Below are 18,214 nucleotides of genomic sequence, written 5' to 3' on the forward strand. Positions count from 1 at the left end.
TTATTTCCAATTTTCCCAACAACCACCCAATTATTTAGAGCCCAATAATAGGTCCTAAATAATTTATTTTATATCACTTGTTATGAATAATTTGCTAAAAATGATCAGAAACGGTTTCCTTAGACGAAAGTGTGTGAAGATTGTTGTTTCTCACCCTGGTGCCATTAAGCCCTTGTATAAGAGATTTTTTTTCCTTGTATAAGAGATTACTAATATGTTATTACAAGTTAAACCTTGTCTATTAATATTTTGTTTTGTTTTTTTAAAAATTTTTTAATGAAAAACTGTGAGATACAATTGCAGACTTACACACTTCATGATTATGTTTAGTCATACAATGGTTGAATACCCATCTCTCCACCAGTGCCCATTCTCCACCACCAATGTTTCCAATATCCCTCCTGCCACCCCCACCCCATCCTCCCCGCCTCTGTGGCAGACACATTCCCTTTCACTCTGTCTCTCCTTTTGGGTGTTATGATTTGCAATACAGGTATTAAGTGGCCATCATGTTTGGTCTATTATCTATTTTCAGCATGCATCTCCCATCCTGAGCGAGCCCTCCAAGCATTTTTTGCTTGGTGCTCCCTTCTCTATCTCATCTGCTTTCCCCTCCCCCACCCCACCGAATGTGAGGCCAGTTTTCAAGCCATGGAGGAATCCTCTTGGTAATATTTTCTTAATTGAGATTGATTGCCTTCTACTTTACATCTCACCCAATGTGGTGTGGTACTTTGAATGGGTTGATACAGCTGGAATTATGTTTTATCTGGATGGCGATTTGGGGTCCAGAATCATCTTGGAAGCTTGTTGATCTCTTTCAGTATTTATTTATGAGTCTCTGGATCATGGTCAGTTAATGAGCATTTATGGCACAAGAGGCAGTCGTGGTCATGACTGCCAGGCTCCTTGATGAAACAGGGAGATGCGGGAGGTAGCCCATCCCCAACTCCTTAAGAGCCTGGAGATTTTGGTTATAAAAATCGCATACCTGAGTTTTTCAACAGATTCATTCCTGGATGAGGCTTGTTCCAACCTGTGGATTCCAGCCATGAGCACGGTGGTGATTGGAGTGTGGAGGTTTTTGGCTACCAGGGTTCTGTTTGAGCGGGTGGTGGGCTCTCCTGTCCCCGTCCAGGAAATTGTTTATTTTTTTAAAAAATTAGTAAAACTTCCATGAATTTGGCTGTCAAATTTTCAGATTTGTCACTGTTCCCATATTTCCAGTTTTCCATAACCATAATATCTCTGGTTATATGATTTTTGCACTTTAATTGTAATTTTCCTATCCTTAATTTGTATAAACATTAAATATATGTTCGTATTGTTAGTGTTGGAAATTTTTATATTCAGCTATTCTACTTTTTATATGTATTGATTATGATAATAGGATAAGAAGGAAGAAAACTAAAAGGACTTTATTATTGAAGAGTACCCTGCACTTAACATGGTATAATGTTTAAGAGTTTGAACTCTGTTGCTGCATTCTGGATTTAAATATATTTTTTTTTAATCACTATTTACTGGTTGTGTAAACTTGTGGAAGAAGTTGCCTTAATTTTATTTTAAATTTAATTTTATTTTCATAAAGTTGTTCATAATAATTTATACACTCAATATTCCAACACCAATCCCATCACCATTATACCTTCCCACCACCAATATTTCCAATTTTCTCAACACCACCCAAGCCTACCCCAAATAGTAGGCCCTAATTTATTTTGTATTGCTTGTTATGAATAATCTGCTAAAGATGATAAAAAATAAAATTTCCTTAGAAGAAAGTTTGTAGAGATTATTGTGTCTCAGGATGGAGCTATTAAGTCCTTGTATAAGAGATTTACAAACGTGCTGTTATAGGTTGAGCCTTGTGGACTAATATATAAGTATATATGTGTATGTGTATATATATATATATAATTTTTTAAATCGAGATTGGTTGCCTTCTACTTTATATCCCATTCAGTGTGGTGTGCTACCCCTGCTATATCAGAGTATAAGATATTGTGCAGTCACATTTGCATTTGTGACCATGTGCTCCAGGAATCTATTTTAAATAGGGTGATACAACTGGAGTTAAATTTTCAACTGGATAGTGACTTTGTAGTGTGGAGGCACCTCTGCAGCTCGTTAATCTATTCCAAAATTTATTTGTGAGTCCCTGGATCGTGGCCATTAATGAGCTTATATGACACCAGAGGCAGTTCGTGGGTGTGACTGCCAGGCTCCTGGAAGAACGGGAAGGCGAGGGAAGGTAGCCCATCACTGATTCTGTGAGAGCCTGGAGATTTTGGTCACAAAACCTACTAACCTGAGTCTTAGCAGAGTCACTCATGACTGAGACTTGTCCAAGCTTGTGGAGATAGGTTGTGAGCATGGCAGTGATTAAGTTCTGGAGGTTTTCGGCTGCTGGGACTCAATTGGGGTGGGTGAGTTCCACCTCCTGTCCACATCCGTGCTGACCCAGATATGAAGTTCAGCCTGGCAAGGGGTCTGGAGTCATCTCTCTGCCTTAACTTTTGGGCCTTAGTTTTTTTCCATTTTTAAAAGGAAGATGATGATATCACATAACTGTTACAGTTACTATGAGGATCAAATAAGACTGCACATAAATGAGAATTCTTAGAGAAAGTTTTGATACAGGTCAGGCATATGGTAAGTCCTCAAAAATGTTAACTAAAACAGATACACAAATAGTGATTTAATTTACTTTCATATAGAGACCTAATTGTCCCTATGGTCAAGTATGGATTCTAGTGGATTAGTGACTGACGCAGAGGATAAGATTATTCCATAGATTCGTTTGGGATACTTAAAATTTTTTCTTCCTCCATGTTCCTTTCTTCTTATGTATGTATGTGTATATCTATGTGTGTTTCCTAGTAAATTGATGTGTACTCTCAAATCAACATTTGTGCAATAAACGTTTTAGCAGTAAATATTTCACCAGTTCTTTTTGTTGCTTAAACTGGGACAATCCCCGGTGGTGCTGAAGTGGAGGGCCACAGACTATAGATAGTTCGGGCCTGATAGCTTAATGCTCAGGCTTTGTGGTGCTTAAATACGGCAGTTGAGCCACATCTGGTAATTCTCAGGGAGCCAGGAATTGCCAGGATTGATCCTAGGGTCTCTACATGTAAGTTATTAGCTATCTCCCTAGCTTCCTAGTAAATGTTTTAAACTTTTAACTTCTAGAGGTCACTTTGGAATAAACATGATTAAGCATGATAAAGCATTTAAGAACTGATTATAATTTTGTTCCTATTCAGGATAAACATTATGAATATTGATAAAAATTTCTAATGTACATCATATGTCTTGCATAGAATACCTATTGATAGGGGCTGGAGCGATAGCACAGTGGGTAGGGTGTTTGCCTTGCACACGGCTGACCCGGGTTCAATTCCTAGCATCCCATATGGTCCCCTGAGCACTGCCAGGAGTAATTTCTGAGTGCAGAGCCAGGTGTAGCCCCTGTGTATCGCTGGGTATGACCCAAAAGGAAAAAAAAAGAATATCTATTGATAATAGATATTATTTAACTAATGTGCAAGGACTCTTTCATAACTTTTTTACAAAATAAATATAACAAATAAGAAAATGTAATTGAAGTGTATTATAATTAGATTAGGTTTTCTAAACAAAGAAAAATAGTATATATTTAGCTACAAGTTCTTTCAATAAGCAGAACACAAACTATCCTACAATTTCTAATTTTTTAATTTACTTACATTTTTTTAATCTACTGAGATTTTGTAGTTTGCAATGCTATAAATAATTTTCTCATGCACATATTTCCAACATCACACCCTTCACTAATGTACCCTTTATCTCTCCCAAGTACTCCAATACTATACATCCCTCCAAGTATCCTCTCCCCAACTCACTTGTGTGGATTGGTTCTCCCATTGTGCTGCTTTGGACCTTTGCTGCTCCACCAGTACTCATTTTAATCAGATATCTAATTCTACTGCTAATTTAAATTGTTTCTGCTTCTTGTTTTGTTCGCTGTTAATGGAAACAATTACCCTAGTATAGGTAAGAAACATAATAGCTTGAACAAGGGAACATGCTAATGTTAGAAATGAACAGATGATGAGTATGTGAAAGAGAAAATTTATAAGACTTGATGGGGAGTTGGATCTGGTTGTGGGAGGTAGTAAATTAGGGTGTAGAATGGGAAGAATCTAGAATGAATTCCAGAATTTCCAGAACTTAACTAAACCGTTAGTAAATGGTAGAACTTATTATTGACACACTTATGGAACAGGAGAAAGGACAAATTTTGAGGAGAGTATTTTATAGTTTACTTTTAGATTTCTGAACTTCAGGTGCTGGGATAATTATGAGATAGTATATGAGCAGCTAGATCAGCGTTTCTTAACTGGGGGGCCACGTGGCTTTAGTATGGATCCCCAGGGTATTCCAAAGGACCACAGGTGAAATCAGATAAACGGGGAGCCATGGCATGAGACTAAGAGGCCAGTTAGTAATGGGGGTAGGGGCACAGGAAAGGAGTGGGAAGGCTACCATGGTTAAGAACCCTGGAGTTAGATGGTGTATGACTTAAGTTGAATAGGGCTGTAGCTTTTTCGATATTGCCTGTGCTGCCGCTGTATGGGTAAGAGGGTTGCGGTCTTCCTACTGCCTGAAAGCTCCACAGCCACAGCATGGCAAGCGGTGTGAGAAAGCACATTTGAGCACAGCTCTGAAACCAACCCTTCAGAGATGCATTTCCATGTTAAGGGGATTATGCTGGAGCAAGTTGGAGTTGAAGCTAAACAGCCAAATTTTGTTATTAGGAAGTGTGTTCAGCTGATCAAGAATGCAAAATCACAGCCTTTGTACCCAATGATGGCTGCTTAAACTTTTTTGAAGAAAAGAAGTTCTGGTTCCTGGATTTGGTTGTGAAGGGCATGGTGTTGTTGACATTCCCAGAAGCCACTTTAAGGTTGTCAGAGTGACTTTTGGCTTTGTACAAAGGCAAGAAGAAAAGACTTAAGAACATAAGTTTTGATGATGAAAGCACAGTAATTATACATTTTTATATCACTGTCACCCTGTTGCTCATCAATTTGCTTGAGCAGGCACCAGTAGCATCTCCATTGTGAGACTTGTGCTGTTTTTGGCATATTGAATATACCACAGTAGCTTGCCAGGCTCTGCCACATTTTTATTTACCCAGAATAAAGGGCTACACATAAACACACACACACACACACACACACACACACACACACACACGTATTAGCATTTGATTGATTTTTCGAAGGCTTGGGAAGGCTTGGATTGAAGGCAAGACCGATTAAGGAGAGAATAGATTGCATAGAATGAGTTAAGGGAATCTAGCCCAGTAGTTAAGGTGCATGTCTGACATCACCCTGCATTGATTCTTAGCAGTGAATGGTCCCCAGAGCTTTGAAAGGGGGCAGCTCTGGAGTCTCTCAGAACCACTGGTTTCCTCCAGGCATCCCTGGCAGTACAGGACCTGAACGTCATCATATTCTTGGGGTCTTTGTCTCCAAATCAGCAGCCTGGCTGGCTCACTGCTGGTGCGGCCCCAGAATCTCCTGAGCACAGCTTGGGAGGCACTAGTATCCACCCCCCACCCCCTTTTGATAAAAAGAATATTGCTCAGAAACTTGAGAAACATTGCAGCATTTTTATGGGTTTATAGAACATCTCACAAAGAAGGGAGGAAACTATAAAATAGGGACTTATGAAGATATAAAGTTTTCAAAACAATATTTTCAAAAGAAAGGGCATGGGTCAACTACATCAAAAGATGTTTCCTTTCACCATAAGAATATGTAAAATATGAGAATTTTGTTTTTGTGTTCTATGAAATGTCTAATAATTGTTGAGTTAAAATGTATATTTTAGACCCAGCCTGCTCCGCGGCCCAGAGCACCCCGCGCTTCCCTCCCCTGTGGACTGCCGGCACGCCAACCCCAAGCGCCGCCGCCATTCTGTCTTCCGGCAAAGGTCTGTGACGCTCCCTCGACCCGCCCTTCCGGACCCAGCCTGCTCCAAGGCCCTGAGCACCCCGCCTCTGCCGGGTTGTGGGAAAGGGGCGTAGCCTAATCATCAGGGGCGTAGCCTAATAAAAGTGGGCGTGGCCTCATTACCGGCGGCCAAAGCTCACCCGGCGGCAGATAGTTCCCTCAATGTCCTATCCAAGACTAACATCCTAGCTATTCGCAAGCAGTAGGACAATAAAACACAAGACTTCACATAAGAATTGAAGGAAACATCTCAGTAGGAGACCAGGTTCTACAACCGGCAAGTACAAAGCCAACCACTATTAACTGTGCCTATCCACAATCCTTTTTCGCAACAAAAGGAAACAGGGACACTCATCTTCAAGGGCCCTCTTTCATACCACAACAGCAACATGAAGAAATAGCAAAAATCCCCACTGCAAGCAGAGGACGATCAAAGGAGTCCGGAAACCTCAATGGGTGTTTCCTACAAACTTGACCTCTCTGAGAAAGAATTCAGAGTTGAAATCCTCAACATGTTCAATGAACTCAATGCAAAGATGGACAACTTCAAGGACGGCCTGGCAGAAACAATACAACAGACAGCCGACAAAATACGGGAAGAAATGAGAGCAGAAATAAAAAACCTTCAAAAAGAAATGAAGGATTCGGTACATGAAATCAAAAACTCTCTGGCTGCCCTCAACAATAGGATGACTGCAGCCGAAGACAGAAACCGTATGCTTGAAGATGAGCTGCAAGAGGCCTACAGGCAACAACAAACCATGGCAAGAGACCTCAAAATAGCTCTAGCCAGAATCAGAGTCCTAGGAGATGATTTCAAGAGGAACAACATTAGAATCATTGGACTACCAGAACCACAGGGAACCCAACGAAAAAGACACAGTCAAACAAATCATTGCGGAAAACTTCCCACAGCTGGACAATGCGGGCATCCAGATTCAAGGCGCCCGAAGAGTGCCAGCTAAAAGAGATCCTAACAGAAAAACCCCAAGACATATCATAGTTACAATGATGGACATCGTTCAGAGAGAAACAATACTGCAAGCAGCAAGGTCCAAGAAGGAAATCGCATACAAAGGAGCACCCCTTAGAACGATGTCCAATGATGGACATCGTTCAGAGAGACACGATACTGCAAGCAGCAAGGTCCAAAAAGGAAATCGCATACAAAGGAGCGACCCCTTAGGTCGGGGAGCAGACCTATCAGAGGAAACCCTCCAAGCTCGAAGGCAATGGTGGGATATAGTGAAAAAACTCAATGAAATCAACGCTTCACCAAGAATACTTTATCCAGCTAAACTCTCATTCAAACTAGAAGGAATCATACACTTCTTTGGGGATAAACAACAGCTCAGGAACTTCATAGACTCAAAACCAAACCTAAAAGAAGCACTAAAGGGGCTATTGTAAGACAAGAACAACCCCTACAAGCAAAACAAACCCTTGCACAAAGATGGCACAAAAATACCATAACAATAATCTCCCTTAATGTCAATGGTCTGAATTCACCAATTAAGAGACACAGACTGGCAAAATGGATTCAGAGACTGAACCCAACATTCTGCTGCCTGCAAGAAACACATCTGAATAGCCAGAACAAACACAAACTCAAAGTCAAAGGATGGAAAACAATCCTGCAAGCAAACAACTCCCTCAAGAAAGCTGGGGTGGTGTTACTAGTATCAGACAACATAGACTTCAGGTTAAAAAAGATTAGAAGGTATAGTGAAAGCCACTTTTTATTAATCACGGGATGTGTACATCAGGAAGAAATCACACTCCTAAATGTCTACGCACCCAATGAGGGACCAGCTAAATACCTACAACAGCTGCTAAGAGACCTTAAGAAGGACATCTCGAGCAACACAATAGTAGTTGGTGACTTCAACACTGCACTGTCTCCTCTGGACAGATCAAGCAGATTAAAACTAACCAAGGAAATACTGGCTTTGAAGGAAGAAATAGGAGAGAGGGCTAATAGGTCTATACAGGGCTTTATATCCCCCCAAAATGGAATACACATTCTTTTCCAGTGCACATGGAACATTTTCCAGAATAGACCATGCACTAGGCCACACAGCATACCTCAACAGAATCAAAAAGATAGACATTGTACCAGCTATCTTTTCAGACCATGATGCACTGAAGATAAAAATTGTGGACAGATGCAGAAAACCAAATCAAATACCTGGAAATTAAATAGCTCGATATTGAACAATGAGTGGGTCAGGAAGGAAATCAAGGAAGAAATCAAGAGGTACCTGGAAACAAATGAGAATGAAGACACGAGCTACCAGAACCTGTGGGACGCAGCTAAAGCCGTTTTAAGGGGAAAATTTATAGCTCTACAAGCATATCTCAGGAAGGAAGAAAGGGCCCACATAAATAACTTGACTTCACAGCTCAAGACCTTAGACAAGTACCAACAAAAGGTGCCCAAACCAAGCAGAAGGAAAGAGATAATAAAACTTAGAGCAGAAATTAACGACATGGAAACCCAAAATCCAATCCGAAAGATCAATGAAACCAAGAGCTGGTTCTTCGAGAAAATAAACAAGATTGATAAACCACTAGCACGACTCACAAAGAGAGAGAGAGAACCCTTATAAGCCGAATCAGAAATGAAAAGGGGGTCATCACAACAGAAACCAGTGAAATTCAAAAGATCATCAGAGACTATTTTGAAAATCTCTATGCCACGAAACAAGAGAACCTAGAAGAAATGGATAAATTCCTTGACTCCTATAATCTCCCAAGGCTGAACCAAGAAGACCTGGAGGACCTGAATAGTCCAATTAACATCAAGGAAATTGAAATGGTAATCAAAAGTCTTCCCAAAAACAAAAGCCCAGGTCCAGACGGATTCACTAGCGAGTTCTTCCAAACATTTAAAGAGGACCTTTTGCCAGTCCTTCTCAAGCTTTTCCAGGAAATTGAAGAAACAAAAACCCTCCCAAAAAGTTTCTATGAGGCTCATATCTCCCTAATACCAAAAGCAAACAAAGACACCACAAAAAAAGAAAACTACAGGCCAATATCCCTGATGAACACAGATGCGAAGATCCTCAACAAAATATTAGCAAATAGAATTCAACAACTCATCGAAAAGATCATACACCACGACCAAGTGGGATTCATCCCGGGGATGCAAGGATGGTTTAACATCCGGAAATCAATCAAAATAATCCAGCATATCAACAAAAGAAAAGATAAAAATCATATAATCATATCAATAGATGCAGAGAAAGCATTTGACAAAATCCAGCATCCGTTTATGATGAAAACACTCGCCAAAATGGGTATAGAAGGGACCTTCCTCAACATAGTCAAAGCCATTTATCACAAGCCAATGGCAGGCATTGTTCTCAATGGGGAAAAGCTAAGAGCCTTCCCTCTGATAACAGGGACGAGACAAGGATGCCCACTCTCTCCACTTCTGTTCAATATAGTACTGGAAGTACTTGCAACAGCGATTAGGCAAGAAAAAGATATTAAGGGCATTCAGGTAGGAAAGGAAGAAATCAAGCTCTCACTATTCGCAGATGATATGATACTATACCTAGAGAACCCTAAAACCTCTACCAAGAAACTCCTAGAAACAATAGACTCGTATAGTAAAGTTGCAGGCTATAGAATCAAAACTCAAAAGTCCGTGGCTTTCCTATATGCAAATAATGAGAGAGAAGAAAGTGACCTGATAAAAGCAATCCCATTCACAATTGTGCCTCAGAAAATAAAGTACCTCGGAATCAGCTTAACAAAGGAGGTAAAGGACTTGTATAATGAAAACTATAAAACACTACTTCAGGAAATAAAAGAGGACACGAGGAAATGGAAAGACATCCCCTGCTCATGGATTGAGGGAATTAATATTGTCAAAATGGCAATTCTCCCCAAAGCATTGTACAAATTTAATGCGATCCCTATAGGAATATCCTTGACATTCTTCAAAGAAATGGAGCAAGCGCTCCTAAAATTCATATGGAGCAATAAGCCCCCACGAATAGCTAAAGCAATCCTTGGGAAAAAGAAAATGGGAGGAATCAACCTCCCCAACTTCCAACTCTACTAATAAGCGGTTGTTATTAAAACAGCATGGTATTGGAGCAAAGGCAGAGCTGCAGACCAATAGAATAGGGTTGAATACTCTGACATACACCCCCAAATATATGATCATCTAATCTTTGATAAGGGAGCAAGAAATGTGAAGTGGAGCAAAGAAAGCATGTTTAACAAATTGTGCTGGCAAAACTGGATGGCTACATGCAAAAAAAATGGGCTTAGACCTCCATCTATCACCATGTACAAAAATCAGATCAAAATGGATTAAAGACCTCAACATCAGACCAGAATCCCTAAGGTACATTGAAGATAAAGTCGGCAAAACCCTCCATGACATTGAAGCCAAAGGTATCTTCAAAGCTGACACGCCACTGGCCAAGCAAGTGAAAACAAAGATAAATAAATGGGACTATCTCAAACTAAGAAGCTTCTGCAACTCAAAAGAAACAGTGACCAAAATACAAAGAGAATCTACAGAATGGGAAAGGATATTTATGCAGTACCCATCCAATAAAGGGTTGATAACAAGGATATACAATGCACTGGTTGAACTCCACAAGAAGAAAACTGCCAACCCGATCAAAAAATGGGGTGATGAAATGAACAGAAACTTTTTCAAAGAAGAAATCCGAATGGCTTAGAGGCACATGAGAAAATGTTCAACATCAGTAATTATCAGGGAGATGCAGATCAAAACAACAATGAGATATCATCTCACACCAGAGACTGGCCCACATCCCAAAGAACAAAAGCAACTGGTGCTGGCGTGGATGTGGGGAGAAAGGGACTCTCCTTTACTGCTGGTGGGAATGCCGACTGGTTCAGCCCTTTTGGAAAACAATATGGACGATTCTCAAAAAGTTAGAAATTGAGCTCCCATTTGAGCCAGCAATACCACTCCTGGGAATATATCCCGGAGAGGCAAACAGGTATAGTAGAGATGACATCTGCATTTCCATGTTCATTGCCGCTCTGTTTACTATAGCCACAATATGGAAAAAACCAGAGTGCCCGAAAACAGATGATTAGCTAAAGAAACTCTGGTATATTTACACAATGGAATACTAAGTAGCTGTCAGAAAACATGAACTCATGAAATTTGCATTTAAGTGGATCAACATGGAAAGTATCATGCTGAGTGAAATGAGTCAGAAAGAAAGAGACAGACATAGAAAGATCGCACTCATATGTGGAATATAAAGTAGCTGAGAGGTACAAGCTTACAATGTTGCGATTCCTGGCAGACATTTCTCTGGACTTAGTTACTAAAATACTAAAATACAGAAATCCAAAACTATGCTGCTGCTGGTGCGGCCTCCTGACCTCATATCTCTTCATTCTCAGCAATGGAAAACAAATTACCAAATGCTTCCTTTTCAGCAGATCGACTTTAGGGGGGAGAAACTCCAAATCAATAATAATGAATTTTTTGTTTAAATATTGAATGTAATCAAAGTAAAGTGAAAGTAAAGTGAAATTTACCAGTTACACATGCGGGGTGGGGGGCTGGGGAGGTGGGGGGAAGGGGGGAGGTATATCGTGATTCTTGGTGGTGGAATATGTGCACTGGTGAAGGGATGGGTGTTTGAGCATTGTATAACTGAGACTTTAACCTGAAAGTTTTGTAACTTTCCACATGGTGAATCAATAAAAGAATTAAAAAAAAAAAGAAAGGAACAGGAAAAAAAAGTATATTTTAAGTTGTAACAAAATTGCATAGTGCATGCACTAAATTCTTTCTTTAAAATTTATTTTATTGAATCACCATGTGGAAAGTTACAAAGTTCTCAGGCTTATGTCTCAGTTATACAATACTCAAACACCCATTCCTTCACCAGTGCCCATATTCCACCACCAAAAACCCCAGTATACCTCCCACCCCTGCCTGCGTAACTGATAAATTTCGCTTCATTTTCTCTTTAAGACTTGATTAATTTCCATATTTCAACACGAAACTCACTATTGTTGTTGGAGTTTCCCCCCAAAAAAGCAGCCCTACTGCCAAGGAAGCATTTGATAATTAGTTTTCCATTGCTGAGAATGAAGGGATATGAAGTCCCGCTGTTCCAAGTACATAACTCTTTTTTATTTCCTCCTTCCCGCGCCACCAAGTTCGTGCCTGCTTAATAGTCCTCATAATATGGCTGACGCCACGCCGCCCAACGAAGGGAAAAAAAAAAACCGAGAAAGAAGGATATTTCCCGTCCTCGGCCAGCATTGGGCTGTGGCTTAGTTCACAGTCTAGAGACATGGCTGCAAGCAGTTTCTGGAACCAAAAGTAGTCTAGTTGGCTGCTGGATTCTGGTAGATCAGCAGCAGAGCGGCCACACAAAAGTGTGGCCACCCGGGTGGAATCTCGGCATAGCGTGTGCTGGTATTGGCCCTGGCCTGAGACTGCCCAAGTGTCCCGCTGTGCCAAGTACATAAATTTTTTTTTCCTTTTCTCCCCTTCCTGCGCCACCAAGTTTGTACCTGCTTAATAGACCTTATAATATGGCTGACACCACGCTGTGTTTCTCCCCCAAAAGGGAAAAGAACCGAGAAAGAAGGATATTTCCTCTCCTCGGCCAGTGTGGGGCTATGGCTTAGTTCACAGTCTAGAGAAATGGCTGCTACTTTGATTACCTTCAATATTTCAAGAAAAAACTCACTATTATTGTTTGGAGTTTCCCCCCAAAGTCAGACCTGCTAAAAAGGAACTATTTCACATTGCTGACAATTAAGAGATATGAGGTATTGGGTTTCTGTATAAAGTCCAGGGAAAATTCTGCCAGAGATTGCATCACTACAAGCTTTTACTTCTTTTTTGTGGTGCTCATAAGATGGAAAAGCCTGGAGAGAGAAACCCTTCCCCGCTGGTGCCGCGTGGGGCAGTGGCTCAGTTCACAGTCTGGAGGCATTTTTGGGAGTTGCTCGTGTCCAAAGTAGTTTGCTTGTGCAGCAGCAGCAGTGGAAAGCTGCACTAAATTCTTTGTGTTAGTTGTAATAATACTAATATTGGTAGGTTGGATGATAATGTTAGTAATTAATGATTTTTTTCAAGGAAAAGTGGTTTTTTTTTGGGGGGTGTCACACTGGCAATGCACAGGGCTTTGCACTCCTGGCTTTGCACTCAGGGATTACTCCTGGCGATGCTCAGGGGACCATATGGGATGCTCGGAATCGAACCTGGGTTGGCCGCGTGCAAGGCAAACCCCCTACCCACTGAGCTATTGCTCTAGCCCCAAAAAGTGCTTTTATTATCTAGTAATAGCTGTAGTTAACTTTTTTCTACAGATCTTAACTGTAGTAACAGATTGGCTTCATAGTATATATAATTATTAATTATATTAGTAATTTTAAAAAATAGTAAATATACAGAAACTTTTGAAGACTGTTGAACATTTGTTAATTGCAAGGAAGTACGTACAGTTTGAAGAAGCCATTGTTTTTTGTTTTGAGGAGGAATGACTCATACCCTTCTTTACTGATCAGCTAGCCAAGCAAATCATACTACTTTTCATAAAACTATTTTGTTTGTAAAGTGATGGTAATCTATGGGATACACTGGATTTGATATGATTCGTGGTACTTTAAAGATTCAAATTATGTAAGTACAGAATAGTTATTTAGAAGACAGGAAGTTGTTTGAAACTGTCACTGATAAGTTGAGTATTGAAATTTGTTAGAAATTTTTTACATTGTCGTATAAAATCAGCTGTACATTGATAATATACACTTATATTTTAGAGGGTTTCTCATTAAGACTTGATTGATTTGAAAATGGGATATATATGCACATATATGATTAAATTAATTTTAATATTGTAGTAAGAAAAGATGAGAAAGGAATGTAACTGAAAAGGTTAAATTTCCTTCACATAGGTGTTGGCATTGATGATAAAATCATTTACTGTTGTGAATACTATGTGAGTACTAGCATAGTTAGTGTGTAAAGGACCTGTAATGTTCCTGGTATTCTGGAAAAGCATTAGGAAAAAGTTTCCTTGTAGAAAGTTCTAGGATTAGATGATAGTACCTGCAGAAATATACTATTTCAAGATATGACTTATAAATTGGTGCTAATAACAGGAAGAGTGTAATTGTCATCACATCAGTAAGGACTCATAGGAGGAATTACTAGAACATAAAATGATATTTAAGAAAAAAGCAGCTCACACTCAGGACCCAGCAAATAGCTCCTAGGACCGGATCACGTGTTTTACATGTTTGATCCCCAGATCTGCTCCAGGGCACTGCATGATCCTCAGAGCACTGTTACAGCCGGGTGTAGTGCCAGTCCCTCCCCCCCAGATAAAACAAATAGAGCCTAGATAGCATCACAACAGTGAGCAAATGTCAGTGCTTGGGACAATAAGAAGTTGTAGGAAATGAGAGATGTTAGCATTACACAGTCACTAGAATGATATATTGGTTGTAGTGTAGGCCTATTTATATTTATGATAATTTCATCTTAATGTCATACTTTTTTGGGGGAAGGGGTGATTGCATACTCAGTTTTGCTCAGAGTTTAGTCCTGTTTCTGTGCTCAGGGATCACTAGTAGCTGTCTTGGGGGACTGTATAAGGTGCCTGGGATTTAACCCAGTCAGCTAGGTAGATCAGCTGTGTGAAAGGCAAGTGCTTTACCCACTGTACTATCTTTCTGGCCCCAATATTTTACAATTAAAAAAGAGTAGGGGCAAGGAGATAGTATAGAAGCTAGGTACAAGGCATATCCTGATTCTGGTTTGATATCTGACACTACAAGCATTACCAGGGTGTAGCCCTAGAGACCCCCCAAGTACCACTGGGGTGACCTTAGTCCCTGGCACCACACAGCTGGATCAGTACTGCATCTTTGGAGTTGCTAGCTGGGTTAACTGAGTATTGCTCAGAGTGGTTTTCTGCATGGGAGTCTGCCCTATGAAAAAAATGCAGATTTTACAGCTCTGGTTTGCTTGGGGAAGGGACTAGCCCAGGGGGTGCTGTCTAATTTATTAGTTTGATTAGTATAATTCTATCATTTAGTCTTTCCTGTTTTAATTTAAAGTTGATTTTTTTGGACCTAAAAACTAGTAATCAGTTTTAGATCTGAGCTCCCAATCTATCAGTTCACAGATAAAGCATTTTCCTTTGAGCCTATTTTTTAGCAGATAATTGACTTTCCAACGTAACCATTTTTAGTTAAACCCTAATTATCTCTTTAATACTTTTCTTTACTGAATATTAGTGTGCAACAAGTTATTTCAGAACTTGTGGCTGAAAAAATGATTTTTGTATACTTTTACTTCATTATTAAGACAGAAGCAGCGTAGAGGATGATTTTAATTCAGAGTTTCTCATTTTCAGTGGAGAGAGGATCACACTAAACATTTATGTGGTAAGTCTTCAGGTTTTCAGACATGAGCTTCCAAATTGCTCTTGTAGCTGTTGACAGGCCAGAAACCCTTGCTATATGGGCCTATCCACCTCGATGTAGCTTGCTTGCCCCAAGCAAAATAACTGAAACAGTGTATGGAACAGAAAACAGTCACATATTTCAGAAGTGATATTCTGACAAATTCTGCCCCTTGTAAATGAGTTAGAAAAATCTACTTAATCCTGTGTGGGGCATAAATTACCAGGAGGTTGAGTTGCATGTGCAGCATCTCTGTGGCTGCCCAAAGCATTATCCTTTAAAATTTAGAACTTTCTGTTGTTGCAGAATTCTTTCTTGAAATGAAAGTGTGTGGAGAAGAAGGGGCCCAAACATGACTTGATAAGTGGGAGTTACCTAGTGCAGAGGAGGAGGGGTTCTAGAGGGAGTTAGAAAATTTTAGCTAGTATCCTTCTCCTTCAGCTACTCCAAGTGGCTTGAATATTAGTAAATTTGGTAAATTAGTAAATTTACCAATTATTCACTAATTATTCACTAATTTACTAATTATCATTTACTAAATATTTACTAAATATTATTCAGGAACATCAGTAAATACCGTGGGTTTTCTTTTTGTTTTATTTAAACATTGGTATTAGTGATGTCCATAGTACAATTGGACATCATTTCTCCAGTACAGTCTCCAGTACCCCTTCCCCATCCAAACCACCTTCCTTAAGCAGACATGCAATAATTTATTTTATATTGTTTGTTACAACAAAATGGCTAATGGAATTATCAAAAATACTTCAGTAAAAGAAAATTTATGACAGTTGTTAAATTTCACTGTGAAGTCATTAGAGTCATTGAGGGTTTACTAAGCTGTTTATTGCTACTTGGACCTTGTCACTGTCACTGTCATCCTGTTGCTCATCTATTTGTTTGAGCAGGCACCAGTAGTGTCTCCATTGCGAGGCTTTTTGTTGCTGGTTTTGGCATATCGAATACGCCACGGGTAGCTTGCCACGCTCCGCTGTGCTGGCGAGATACTCTCAGTAGCTTGCCAGGCTCTTTGAGAGGGGCGGAGAAATCGAACCCATGCCGGCCTGCGTGCAGTGCAAATGCCCTATCCTCTGTGCTATCACTCCAGCCCTCTGTGTTAGTGTTTTTGTTTATTGAACTAGTATGGTTGTGTGATACGCTCCCATCTAATTTGGTGCCCTCCTACTGGGCTGTCAGTACTGTGGAATTGGAACGGGTCTCCAGGAGCTCCAGGATCTGTGGAATTGGGCTGATGAGTCTTGGCAGCTTGGCTTGGCCTAACTTGGGTTGCATCTCCCTGAGATTGGTGCTGAAGCTGTGGAGCTGGGTCGTGGGATGCAGATGTGGCTGCTGGGACTTCAGCATTATGGGCGCTATGATGGATTTGCCCTTACTCCAGAAAGACTCCAGTTTTCAACCCCAAAATTGGTGTACCTGAAATTGCTTTTCAGCTTGGGATCTCTGCAGAGATCACTGTGAAGTCATGAAGTTAGGCCGTCTACATGGTTTGTGTGGTGGTTGTGGGGTGTGAGTGTGAATACTGGGCTTTGTTAGGGCAGGAGCTGGCCAGTCCCCCTCCTGAGATCACTTCGGAAGGGTTTTGACAAGTTTTATGTATATTTTGTTACAATAAAATACTATAAACATTAGATATTAGAAACATTAGAGGATGAAGAACAGTATGTCAATATTTTTGACAATTTTTAAAGTCTAAGTAGCTTTTTTAGTTAAGTAAATTTAAAATGATAGCAGATAAGATAAGCAAATGGGACTACATCAAATTTAGACAGTTCCACACTAAAAAAGAAAAATGATCAGCATAAAAAGACACGCGGTCTGGAAGAAGATACCTGCATACCACTCAACTGATGAAGGGTTAGTATCCAAGATACATAAAGCACAAGTAGAGCCTTACAAGAAAATAATAGCCAGTACTATCAAAACATGGGGGAAAAGGTGAACAGAAAACTGCATCAAGGAAGACATACAGATGGTCAAATGACATGAAAATATTTTCTGCATCATTTATCATCAGAAGATGCAAGTGAAAACATTGAGATACCATCAGACCAGTGAGTCTGGCACACATCACAAAGATCATAAACAACTATTTTTGATATGGATGTGGGGGAAAAGGAATCTTCATACACTGCTTTTAGGAATGCCAGCTGGGGGGCTGGACTGATAATCCAGCGGAGAGGGCATTTGCCTTGCAAGCAGGTGACTGGGGTTTAATCCCTGGCATCCCATATGGTCGCCTGAGCGTTGCCAGGAGTAATTTCTGAGTGCAGAGCCAGAAGTAACCCCTGAACCTTGCTGGTGTGACCCAAAAAGCCCCTCCCCCCAAAAAAGGGAGGGAATGCCAACTGGTCCAACCCTTTGGAAAACAATATGGATACTTCTGAAAGAACTAGAAATTGGACTCCAAATACATCTAGCTTCTGGGTTCAGACACTCCCATTCATTTGGACTACATATGTTTATTCACAGTAGCCAAAAATTGGAGACAATGGAAGTGTTCCAGAACAGATGACCAGATAATGAAGCTATGGTACATACACACAGTAGAAAACTACTTGGCTATAAGATTCAGTCAACCAGATTTGCTGCTACTTGAGTGGATGTAGAGAGAGTGATGCTGAGTGAAGTTAGAAGAGGCATAGATACAGAATGATCTCTTGATGTAGTAAATGACTGACAAATGCCCAAAGGCAAGAGAAACGGAAACTGATCATCAGTAGGAAACTTACCAAAAGAAAGAGAAGGGT

The 18,214-nt window shown here is 40.2% G+C and overlaps 1 protein-coding gene and 1 pseudogene across 2 annotated transcripts in view; both read left to right on the plus strand.

The window, feature by feature from the left end:
- YAF2 (YY1 associated factor 2) overlaps positions 1-18,214 on the plus strand; it is a 102,718-nt gene that overhangs the window by 17,394 nt on the left and 67,110 nt on the right. The gene's annotated exons all lie outside the window — the stretch shown is intronic.
- On the plus strand, positions 926-16,925 carry LOC101551417 (40S ribosomal protein S23-like; annotated as a pseudogene).

The sequence above is a fragment of the Sorex araneus genome, chromosome 6, assembly GCF_027595985.1.
Source record: "Sorex araneus isolate mSorAra2 chromosome 6, mSorAra2.pri, whole genome shotgun sequence".
In the NCBI taxonomy this organism is placed as follows: Eukaryota; Metazoa; Chordata; class Mammalia; order Eulipotyphla; family Soricidae; genus Sorex; species Sorex araneus.